Here is a 9,600-nt window from a genome sequence, read left to right as displayed (position 1 = left end):
AAAATAGGCTCCTATCGTCCGGTCATGTACAAAAACATTCTCATTGCCAGAAAAATGATTGTTGAATGGGATGTCCTGCTACGGATCTCTGATGCAGTGAATAGTTTTGTTCGTGCCTCTTTATTTTTCCTTGTCTTATTGAAGTCCTTTTCCAAATCCACACTCAATTTTTTCTCTCTCTTTCCTTTCAAATTTCTCCGTGTACTTACTGGATTGACTGCTTCGTTATGTTCCTTGGGTTCATCATTTCCAGACTTTTAGTTTTTGGTCACCAGCCTTAGCTCGGTACCTCTGAAAAGGGCGGTGCTTGGGTGCGTCAAGCAGCTTCGATTTTATAATTATTTATTCATTTTTTTCACTTCACATGTCTATCGGTTACTTCAATACGTTCAACTTTGCAATTTTTACTCTATACGATCAATCAATTTTGAACCTGAAAATAGCGTAAAATTGTGCTGAGTTACCAACAATTTCTGACCCCCCTCCCTTTGCGTAGAGGGTGGGCCCCCGGAAATATCACATTACGCCCCGTTAACCGGCCAAGTGTTCACGCCCTCAGATGTGAGGCAGTCCGACCCTGCCCTCCTTAATCACAATATAAACCATATCGACGGTGTAGGTCGGCAATCACATAACTCGGTTTGCGACGGCACAGACTTTCTGTCATACTTATTTATTTACTTATTTACTTATTTACTTATTTACTTATTTACTTATTTTATACTTTACTTTATTTTTTAATCGGAAAACTGCTCAACGGCAACTCTTTGAATCTGCAGTGCTTTTTCTTCACGCTGCGAAGAAAATTCTGCAAAAACTTCAAGGAATGACGTCAATTTGTTCTCCTATAAAAAAAAAAAAAAAAAAAAAAAAAAAAAAAAAAAAAAAAAAAAAAAAACATAGAGGCGGAGATTTTCAGACACCGCAAACGAGATATGTGATTGCCGACTTACACGGTCGATAAACAGCTCTTAAGGAAAGGAGCTGTGAAAGGAGCGCCTTTGAATACGAGCATACAACAGTCAATAACTCCGGGTGCGTTTTCGCACTACCTGACCAAACTCACTCCAAGACGACGAAAGTTTTTGCGAGCCGATTAAGTCGAAAGAATTGCGTTTCGTCGCCACGCGAGCTCCTAGCGGCCGGACTATTGTATGCCAATCAGCTTGCTCCGGACTCTAAAATTAGCCGAATGACAATTACGGACTTCGAAATCAGTTATGTAATTTGAAAAATTAGGCCGCGGCAGGACGCGGATTCAAGGCCAAGGTGAGCTTTCCGTCGCGTAGACTTGTCTGCGATCGAGGCATTTTCCGATGAGGAGAAATCTGCGGACCGATTATTGAAACTGATAGACAAAGCTATAGACAAAGACGACAAAAGGGATTTGGAGGGATCCTATTGGTGGAAGCGGGTGGTGGCAATGGACATAGGAGGTAGGTAACGGACTGAGTAACGGCAACCCACGGGAGACCTTTAGTTAGTCCATCATTTTCTTCCTTAGTCTATAGGAACCAACCATGTCAACCAATAGGATCGCTCCATACTCCCAATGTCTTCTTTGTCTATCGCTTTGTCTATCAGTTCCAATAATCGGCCCGCTGAGGGCTTACGTCCTTTTCCCGAGGAAAGCTCGACCTGAGAGCTAGCTAGAGCTGACTAGTACACGGCCGGCCGTACTAAGGAAGAACGCCGTATGAACATTCGAGGGCTGCCACATTTCCCTCGATAAAGAACATTATTTTTAATGTATTTTTGGCAATATTCATGCATATTTTTCTTTGAAAAATTTCAGATATTATAGATTAAATTACGTACAAAATTTTCTGAAAATTTTGGGAAAAAAATATTCACAATTTTCCCAGTAAATTCGGTTTCTATCAAAGGAAACTTGGCAACGTCTGAAGGCTCATACGGCGTTTTTCCTTAGCACGGCATACACGTAACTGAGGCGAATCTCAATCATTATCTAGGTATATTAATTATCTATATTTCCCTATTTGGAGCTGTGGTAAAGAATCGATTATTAAGGCTTTTAGTGCGAACACTCTGTTCATTGATCATTTTCCATAGGTTTAAATGGTAGATCAATCGATTTATTGCAAAGCACGCCACGCCACTGGTTCACCGGGAGAATCCCGAGCATCCTTAACTGAAAATTTTACCGATTTTTCGGCCAGCCTCATGCAAAAATCAGACAAACTCTGTACAAAAATTTTACAGGTGTGGTATACATTCTAGAAAAAAATTGAATATTTTACTCAATCTGCCCTTCTAGAATCCAGTTACGTTCTTTTCATAAGGAAACGATGCATAGTGTGTCGAGGTATTAGAAAAGGGCAATTATGAAATTTTTGGGTAAATTCACAAATTTTGATATTGATCTCGTAACAAATACAATTTTAAGGGGGGGGGGGGTGTCTGAAAGACAACATTATGGCAAACCCAACGAAACCACTTTTAAACTTCTCCTTTTCACACTTTCAAAGATACGAGCTTCCAAAGTTTCCACATTTTGTCCAATTTCACCCATTATCCTTGTTCCTTTGTGCGACGATTTGAACAAGATCCCTCCCTGAAAAAAAAAGATGCTTGGCACAAGCATGATGATTCTTGAATTTGCCGCCAAGAATTTTTTTTATCGTGATTTAAGCTGAATTTTTCTTGATACTAGAAAAATAATGCTTGGGTTAAGCAAAAAAAAAAAAAAAAAAAAAAATAGTTTGTATTATGCAGCAAAATTCTTGATTTAAGAAAACATACTTTTTGGCGGCAAATTTAAGATTTTTTTTTTCAGTGTTGCAGTTCCCCCAAAAAGGCATTTTTTACAGGCTCTGTGGAGTAACCACGACCTAACGAGATCCGAAGACTTTTCAGATTCGATCGGGAACTTTCTACGGAGATTCAAGTCGTAGTTGGACCACAGAAATCGGAGTATGAATCACTTCAAGACCGAGAAATTACCAATGAAGCACTCAAAAAGCGATAATCTCGGTCATAACCGAGAATGCCTCCAATCGGAACTTATTCCGCCGGGAAACTAGTAGATGAATTAGCCTCGCAGTGTGATCCTCATTATTAAAATTAATATTCGATGATGATTTTTTTCGTGTGACGTCATCGCTGAATTTCACTCGGTCTCAACGTCTCATTGAATGAAGACAGCGTGCGAAAAAACCAAGGATTAAAAAGGTAAGTTAACCGATTCATTGAAATTCTCACCATAGGGCTTAGTTCACTGGTAAGGCTGATAAATTTAGTCACTCTGAACGGACCTAGGGTCGTATTCTGCCGTGCTAAGGATAAACGCCGTATGAACCTTCGAGTGTTGCCAAATTTCCCCGAATAAAACACGTATTTTTGCATATTTTTCCTTGAAATTTTCAGATATATTGACAATTTCAGACGCTTTCAGTTGTGGACAATATTTTCTGAAAAATTGGAGGAAAAATATTCAGAATTTTCCCAGTAGATTCGTTTTTTATTCAAGGATTTATGACAACGCCTGAAGGCTCATACGGCATTTTTCCTTAGCACGGCAGTATTCATAGTTGGACTGAATTTTGCAATTTGGACCTATAAATTCCGGCCCGGTTTAAAAATAACGTATGTGCCATTAGTTTCTCTATGCACATAAGTGTTTTTTCAGATGAGCCAGAATTTATAGGTCCAAATTGCAAAATGCAGTCCAGTTGTTCCTAGAACAATTCTTTGACTTAAGAGGCCCTGTATGGTTTACATTATGATTGAGGGAGGAGTATACCTTACCCAAAGACCAACTCTAATGCGTTTAATCCGAGTGGGCGAACGAATTTGTTGTTGTCTATTAAGTGCAAAGCGAGAGAATTTGCTCTTGAATCATTGATCAGATTTTGCGATTCATAACGTAACTCATGGTCCACTAGACGAAGGCGTGTTTTTGCAGGGCCTCGCGACGCGAGAGGGCATAACCCAAGCCAGATCGCGACTGCCGTTGCACCTGACCACACCAATAGTTCGAATCTCATGAATAATCATTGATGAACGTATAATTCTTATCCCCCGTTGCTCCACTACTGTCCGTGTCTGTTCCACGGATTTCCTTGAAGTCTTTTCCCAATCAGTATCTCCAGATCACGCTCAGGGAGCTCAAAATCAGGATTGGTGTCCGTATTAACACCAACTTCTTTATTGAGTCTTATTTTGTGACACACACAGTCTTTGGACTTTTAAATGTGGGCTTGTTTAGGATTTTGGCTCAAAAAATATGCAATAAATCACCACGTAATCTACAATTATAATACTTTCAAAATATTAATTTTTTTTTTTTAAAAAAAAAAAAAAAAGTTTTAGTGACCCGTTAGATGTATCATATTTTGAAGGATACTCGAGTCCTAAAATTTGGGTTAGTCATTATTTTCACGCTCTCGTCGATAGCACGGCAGAGTCGGATGTATTTCTGCCAACGCTGGAAAAAAAACACATTGGATCTAGAGTCCAGACTCTTGAAAACATGACAAGAAAACTACTCTTGATTCATCGGATTTTTGCTTGAGGTTCAGGTACACGATCAAATTGAGCCATCCAACTGAAGCTCTGGTTGGTGGAAAAAGACCTGAGGTGAAGATGCGACCAATGAGAGGCCCAATTTGATGGCTAAATGTGATCGTGTAACTGGACCTTTGGATCAAAACGAAATCAGCTTCAAACGAAAAATAGGAATCTGGACGGTTGATATCGAATCACGTTTATCAAATTCGTTACGCCACGCGACATTCGGCGAGCACAATGACGGTCAGTGTTAATTAATTGATCTCCCTCTCTCATTATGCCCTCACGCATTTACATAGTATTTGCATACGCTCAAACAGTGACACAACTTCAAATCTATAGTTCGCCTACTGCATTGCCGATCTATCAGTCTAGGATCGGAGCTAGGACCGTAATAAAAGCCGTTTCTCAGGGCTGTACTGTACTGCCGTACTAAGGAAGAACGCCGTATGAACATTAGAGAGTTGCCAAATTTTCCTGGATAAAACATATATTTTTGAAAACACTCATGCAAATTTTTCCTTGAAATTTTCAGATATTTTAGATTAAATTGCGTACAAAACTGTCTGAAATTTTTGGAAAATAATATTCACAATTTTCCCAATAATTTTGGTTTATATTGGAGGAAATTTGGCAACGGCTGAAGGCTCATACGGCGTTCTTCCTTAGCACGGCAGTGTAATAACAGCAGTTTTAGGCCTACAGCAGTCTGGCCGTTTTCATAGTCGTTACTAAATTCCTCAGGAAGGCCCATATGGCACAGGTGATTAGAAGTTAAATTCTTAATAAAGAAATTTAAAAATCACAATTTTTTCGGGTGAAATTTAATGGTAAAATCTCGGAAACAGGCCGTTTCAAGGGATTCCAACGGATTGTCACTGCAAAAAATGAAAAAAAAAAAAAAAAAAAAAAACATAGGAAAAGATTCAACGATTTCAATGTAGGTGCGAATCTACCTTACAATTTTCCAAACTGGCAGGATGTTTTCAATATTTTTAATCATTAACAAAGGCAAATCATCGTAAACCCATCGCGAGGGTCTATCGTCTAAATAATAGTGTTGAATTTTACTCGAGATTTCCGGAAATCGTCCTTATTTAAAGTTTTGTTAAGGATCTACCTAAATCTCCCCTGATCAAAATGTAAACCAAGTCAATGGAGATGTTGCATGTGTGAGGAATTTGCGATTTGATTATTGATTCTTATGTAAAAGTTCGCGAGAAATCAACTCCCAAGCTCAAAAAACGCTCTCAAAGTTGAGGCCAAAATAGAGGGGATATCCCACGCTATCCTGAGAGTCCACGTCTACATCAAGACCAACTCTCTATGCAAAGATAGGGAGCAAATACATTAGCAGGGTTGCCGTGTTTTCAGTTTCACATTCCCCAAATAAAGTGGCAGCACTGTCAATGTATTTGCTCCCTATCTTTGCATGGAGAGTTGGTCTTGATGTAGAGGTGGACTCTCAGGATATAGCTTGGGATGTAGTTGAATAGAGGTACGGAGTTTTGACTTTAGTCGGCAGTTTTGCAATCGATCATCGATATCTCGCCATTTGAAGCTATGGTAAAGAATCGATTACCAAGGTGTTCGCTGCGAACATCCTAATAATCGATCTTTTTTCATAGGTTTAAATGGCATAACAATCGATACATCGCAATTCACGCCACGCCACTGGTATTGTATTGTATTCCACCCGTCATGTATCGGAGTAAAGGTCGAATTTAAAGTTGTTCCTGGAACAGCTCCTCTCTTTATGCGTGATGGGGCATATTATTCACTTTTGAGGATCAAGGAAGCTTGAACATAGCATAAAAGAGACAATTTTAGCAAACTTCAAAGGAAACAAGGCTGTTGAGTAATTTTTAATGGAGAATTTGTATGTGTCTGAATTTTGATGAATGTCGTGTTTAAGTGAGAACTACCGAGTGAACTGTAAACGAAGATACTCTTGCTTCATAAATTGAAGAATCAGTGGAGGAGATAAGACAAAATGACCTATTCTGCCAAAAAAATGTGTTTAAGGAGGAAATACCGTCTATTGACGTCACCAGGTGGCACATTTTTTCACTTTAAGATCTATTTCTCTACAATTTTCCACTTCAGAAAAAAAAACGTTAAGAAATTACTGCGAACTCAGCTCTAGGAGCACTCTGAAATATAGCGACAACGTTTTTTTGTGCAAATTCTTCATTCTTGCACCTATTTTTGAAGAGCGGAGAAGGCACTAAAGTCACAAGTATTTTCCCAGGTTTCTGTAGAGATATTTTTCACGGGAGAAAAGTGCAAAGTTGCGTGTATTGAGCCGCAATCCTGCCGTGCTAAGGAAAAACGCCGTATGAGCTCTTAGACGTTGCCAAATTCTGAATATTCAATCTGAATAATATCTGAAAATATCCAAATATCTGAAAATTTCAAGGAAAAGTACGAATTACTTTCCTCCAAAATACATATTTCATACAGAGAAATTTAGCAACTCTCTAATGTTCTTACGGCGTTTTTCCTTAGCATGACAGGATTGAAACCTGTACCGCTGAAAAAGCCAAGATGGCGCTCAAAAATATCCCCACCACTGCGATCTCTCGTCCGACTGCGACACCTCTCTCCTCCGATTTTTGGTCCGTGCAGACTACGATCTCATGAGAAAAATCGTAAATATCTAGCTCTGATTGAAGCAACGGCCCCTATTCCGTACACGGAAAAAAATAAATGTTGAATTAGCATTTATATTGTTAAAAACCTGTCCGACAAGTTTCAAATGGTGATTTTACATTTGAAGAAATGCTAACTTAACCACGCCCACTGTAAAACGAACAAATTCAAATGTTGTGTTAGCATTTTTGTATTGTAAAATCAGCATTTGAAACTTGACGGCCTTTTTTTTGAACATTTTAAATGCTAAATCAGCATTCAATTTTTCCGTGTAAGTTTGAAAGCGAGTTGTAAGACACACATGCCATTCAAACGATTAGACGCGCAAAAATTCGAGTAAGCTAGAAAACTCGGAGGTGTAAATTTATCGACCGAAGTTACGGTCGGTAAAATTACTGCGTTTAACGATTTCCTGAGTTGAGGCTGTACGTATGTAATGACATGCGACTGCTTTGAAGATTATGCTCGTGAAAACGGCTCGAGCATAAGCTTGATCAAGAGGCCTCGTCTCGAATTCGAATACACGCGTCGCGTCGCACAGCTACGACGTTGCATATTTTGGAAGAGTGAGCCGACTTAAGGGGGTGAGGCACTGGAAAAAAAATCTCGGTGTATTTACTAAGGAAAGGGTAAAATTACCAAGAATTCAGGGTTCTATTTGATCCCAGTTTTTTCTTGGTAACATTACCATTTATGAAATTGGTAATTTTACCAAGAATCTCGGTAAAATTATTGAACTTTCTCGGTAATTTTACTGGACCTTGGTAAAAACGCCAATGTTTTTTATCGACTGTGGTAGAATTACCGAGATAAAATGGCAAAGTTACCGGGAATTGATTACCAATAAAAGTGGTTTTCTTACCTGAAAAAAAACAGTAAAAATACCGGTTTTTAGGTAAGCTTACCAGTCTGTCTTGGTAAAATTACCAATAAGCGGTAACAAAAAGTGAGATGGTAAAGGTACCAACGGACCTTGGTAAAAATGCCGAGAATTTTTTTTCAGTAACTGTTCTCCAATCCGACAACATTTCGCAAATAGGTACTACTATCTCTGGCTTATATATGTCCAAGGCAATTAGTCAAATCAGGCATTTTGTCTGTCAAATGCCTAGGCGAATAGTCGAATTTTGACAGTTTACGGAATCCTGTAAATTTATGGCGAGGAGTTCACGGGTTTGCAATATTTTGGGAAGAATACCTCTTTAAATTCACGAACTATCCTTGTTCCTTATTTTTTACATGCCTGTAGTACTTTAAATGTTAACATTTTAAAAACTCTTTGATTTATGACGTGCTGAAAATTTCACGAGAAATGTGCATTCAGGATCTTAAAATCGTTTAAAGTACTATTATATGCTGCATATTTTTACAGAGAATTCTTTCTCTGTGGAGCAGCAAATTATTTTGTCTAAAATTAGGATAAAAAAATCAAAATTTCAATCTAAGTAAGTACATTCGACTATTTGTCAACTTATACGCACGCGCCGAGAAACTTGTGTGCGTTCGATAACACTGGTTGACAAATATTTTTTTAGATTTGCTGCATATGTGTCCACTAATCGAAAATATTTTAGCGCTGACTCCGAAAATTACCTCCGTTTCTTTGGGTCAGCTCAAGTATCCCCGGAAAAATCGGATTTTCCTTCAAAAATTGAGCTTTTCCGGAGAAAAATGAATTTTTCGGAAAATCTGTGAACGATGGAGAGGAACTAAAGTCGTTTTCAGATTCAGTAACCAAAATTACGTACGGAACCATGTATTGATTGCCACTGTAAGTTTCCTTTTTGTTCCTGATATCAATGTTTTTCTGGACAACAGTATTCCTTTCCGCTCGCATAACCCCATGTAGGTAAAGGTCATCCGAATGTTTAGCGTCGAAAACGAGGGAGACAATTTTAATTCTCAGGTAGGTAGGGGAGATATTCCCACTAAATGTTTGCCGCTGAAGCCGAAAATGACCTTTGTATTAATCTAAAATCAACCAATTTTTTTAAAAATTGATTTTTCCAAAAAAAGGAAGAAAAAAGCGTTTTTCAGCTTATAAAAATCCACAATTTTTGGAAACATGATTTTCCGAAGGTTTTGGAAGACAACGAAGGTCATTTTTGGCTTCAGAGACAAAAATTGACTCGGGATAGCTCCACTTGTCACCAGAGAAAAAGCAATTTTTCCTTCTTATCCGACGCAAAACCATCGGATGTGCATGGTGTTGGTTATATGGGCAAAAAGGAGCACTTGTCCATAGTAGCTTCAATATTAGGAACAGAAAGGAAACTTAAATAGGCAATCAATGCACGATTTCTTAGGTAATATTGGCTTCTGGATTCGAAAACGACCTTCATTTTACTCTTTCAAGCACAGATTTTCCGGCAAATTTACTTTTCTTTGGAAAAACAGCAATTTTTGGGGGGAAATTCC

General features: G+C 38.4%; 1 protein-coding gene across 1 annotated transcript in view; it reads left to right on the top strand.

Moving 5' to 3' along the window:
- Positions 1 to 2,937: 2,937 nt before the first annotated feature.
- Positions 2,938 to 9,600, top strand: part of LOC109038244 (acyl-CoA Delta-9 desaturase) — a 62,540-nt gene continuing 55,877 nt past the window's right edge. The window contains exon 1 of the mRNA XM_072304668.1: positions 2,938 to 3,192. The gene's annotated coding sequence lies outside the window, so the exon portion shown is untranslated. The remainder of the gene's footprint in view (positions 3,193 to 9,600) is intronic.

Source organism: Bemisia tabaci, chromosome 9 (genome assembly GCF_918797505.1).
Source record: "Bemisia tabaci chromosome 9, PGI_BMITA_v3".
NCBI lineage: Eukaryota > Metazoa > Arthropoda > Insecta > Hemiptera > Aleyrodidae > Bemisia > Bemisia tabaci.
The sequence above is the reverse complement of the archived record's forward strand: the minus strand, read 5'-3'. Positions and strand labels throughout refer to the sequence as shown.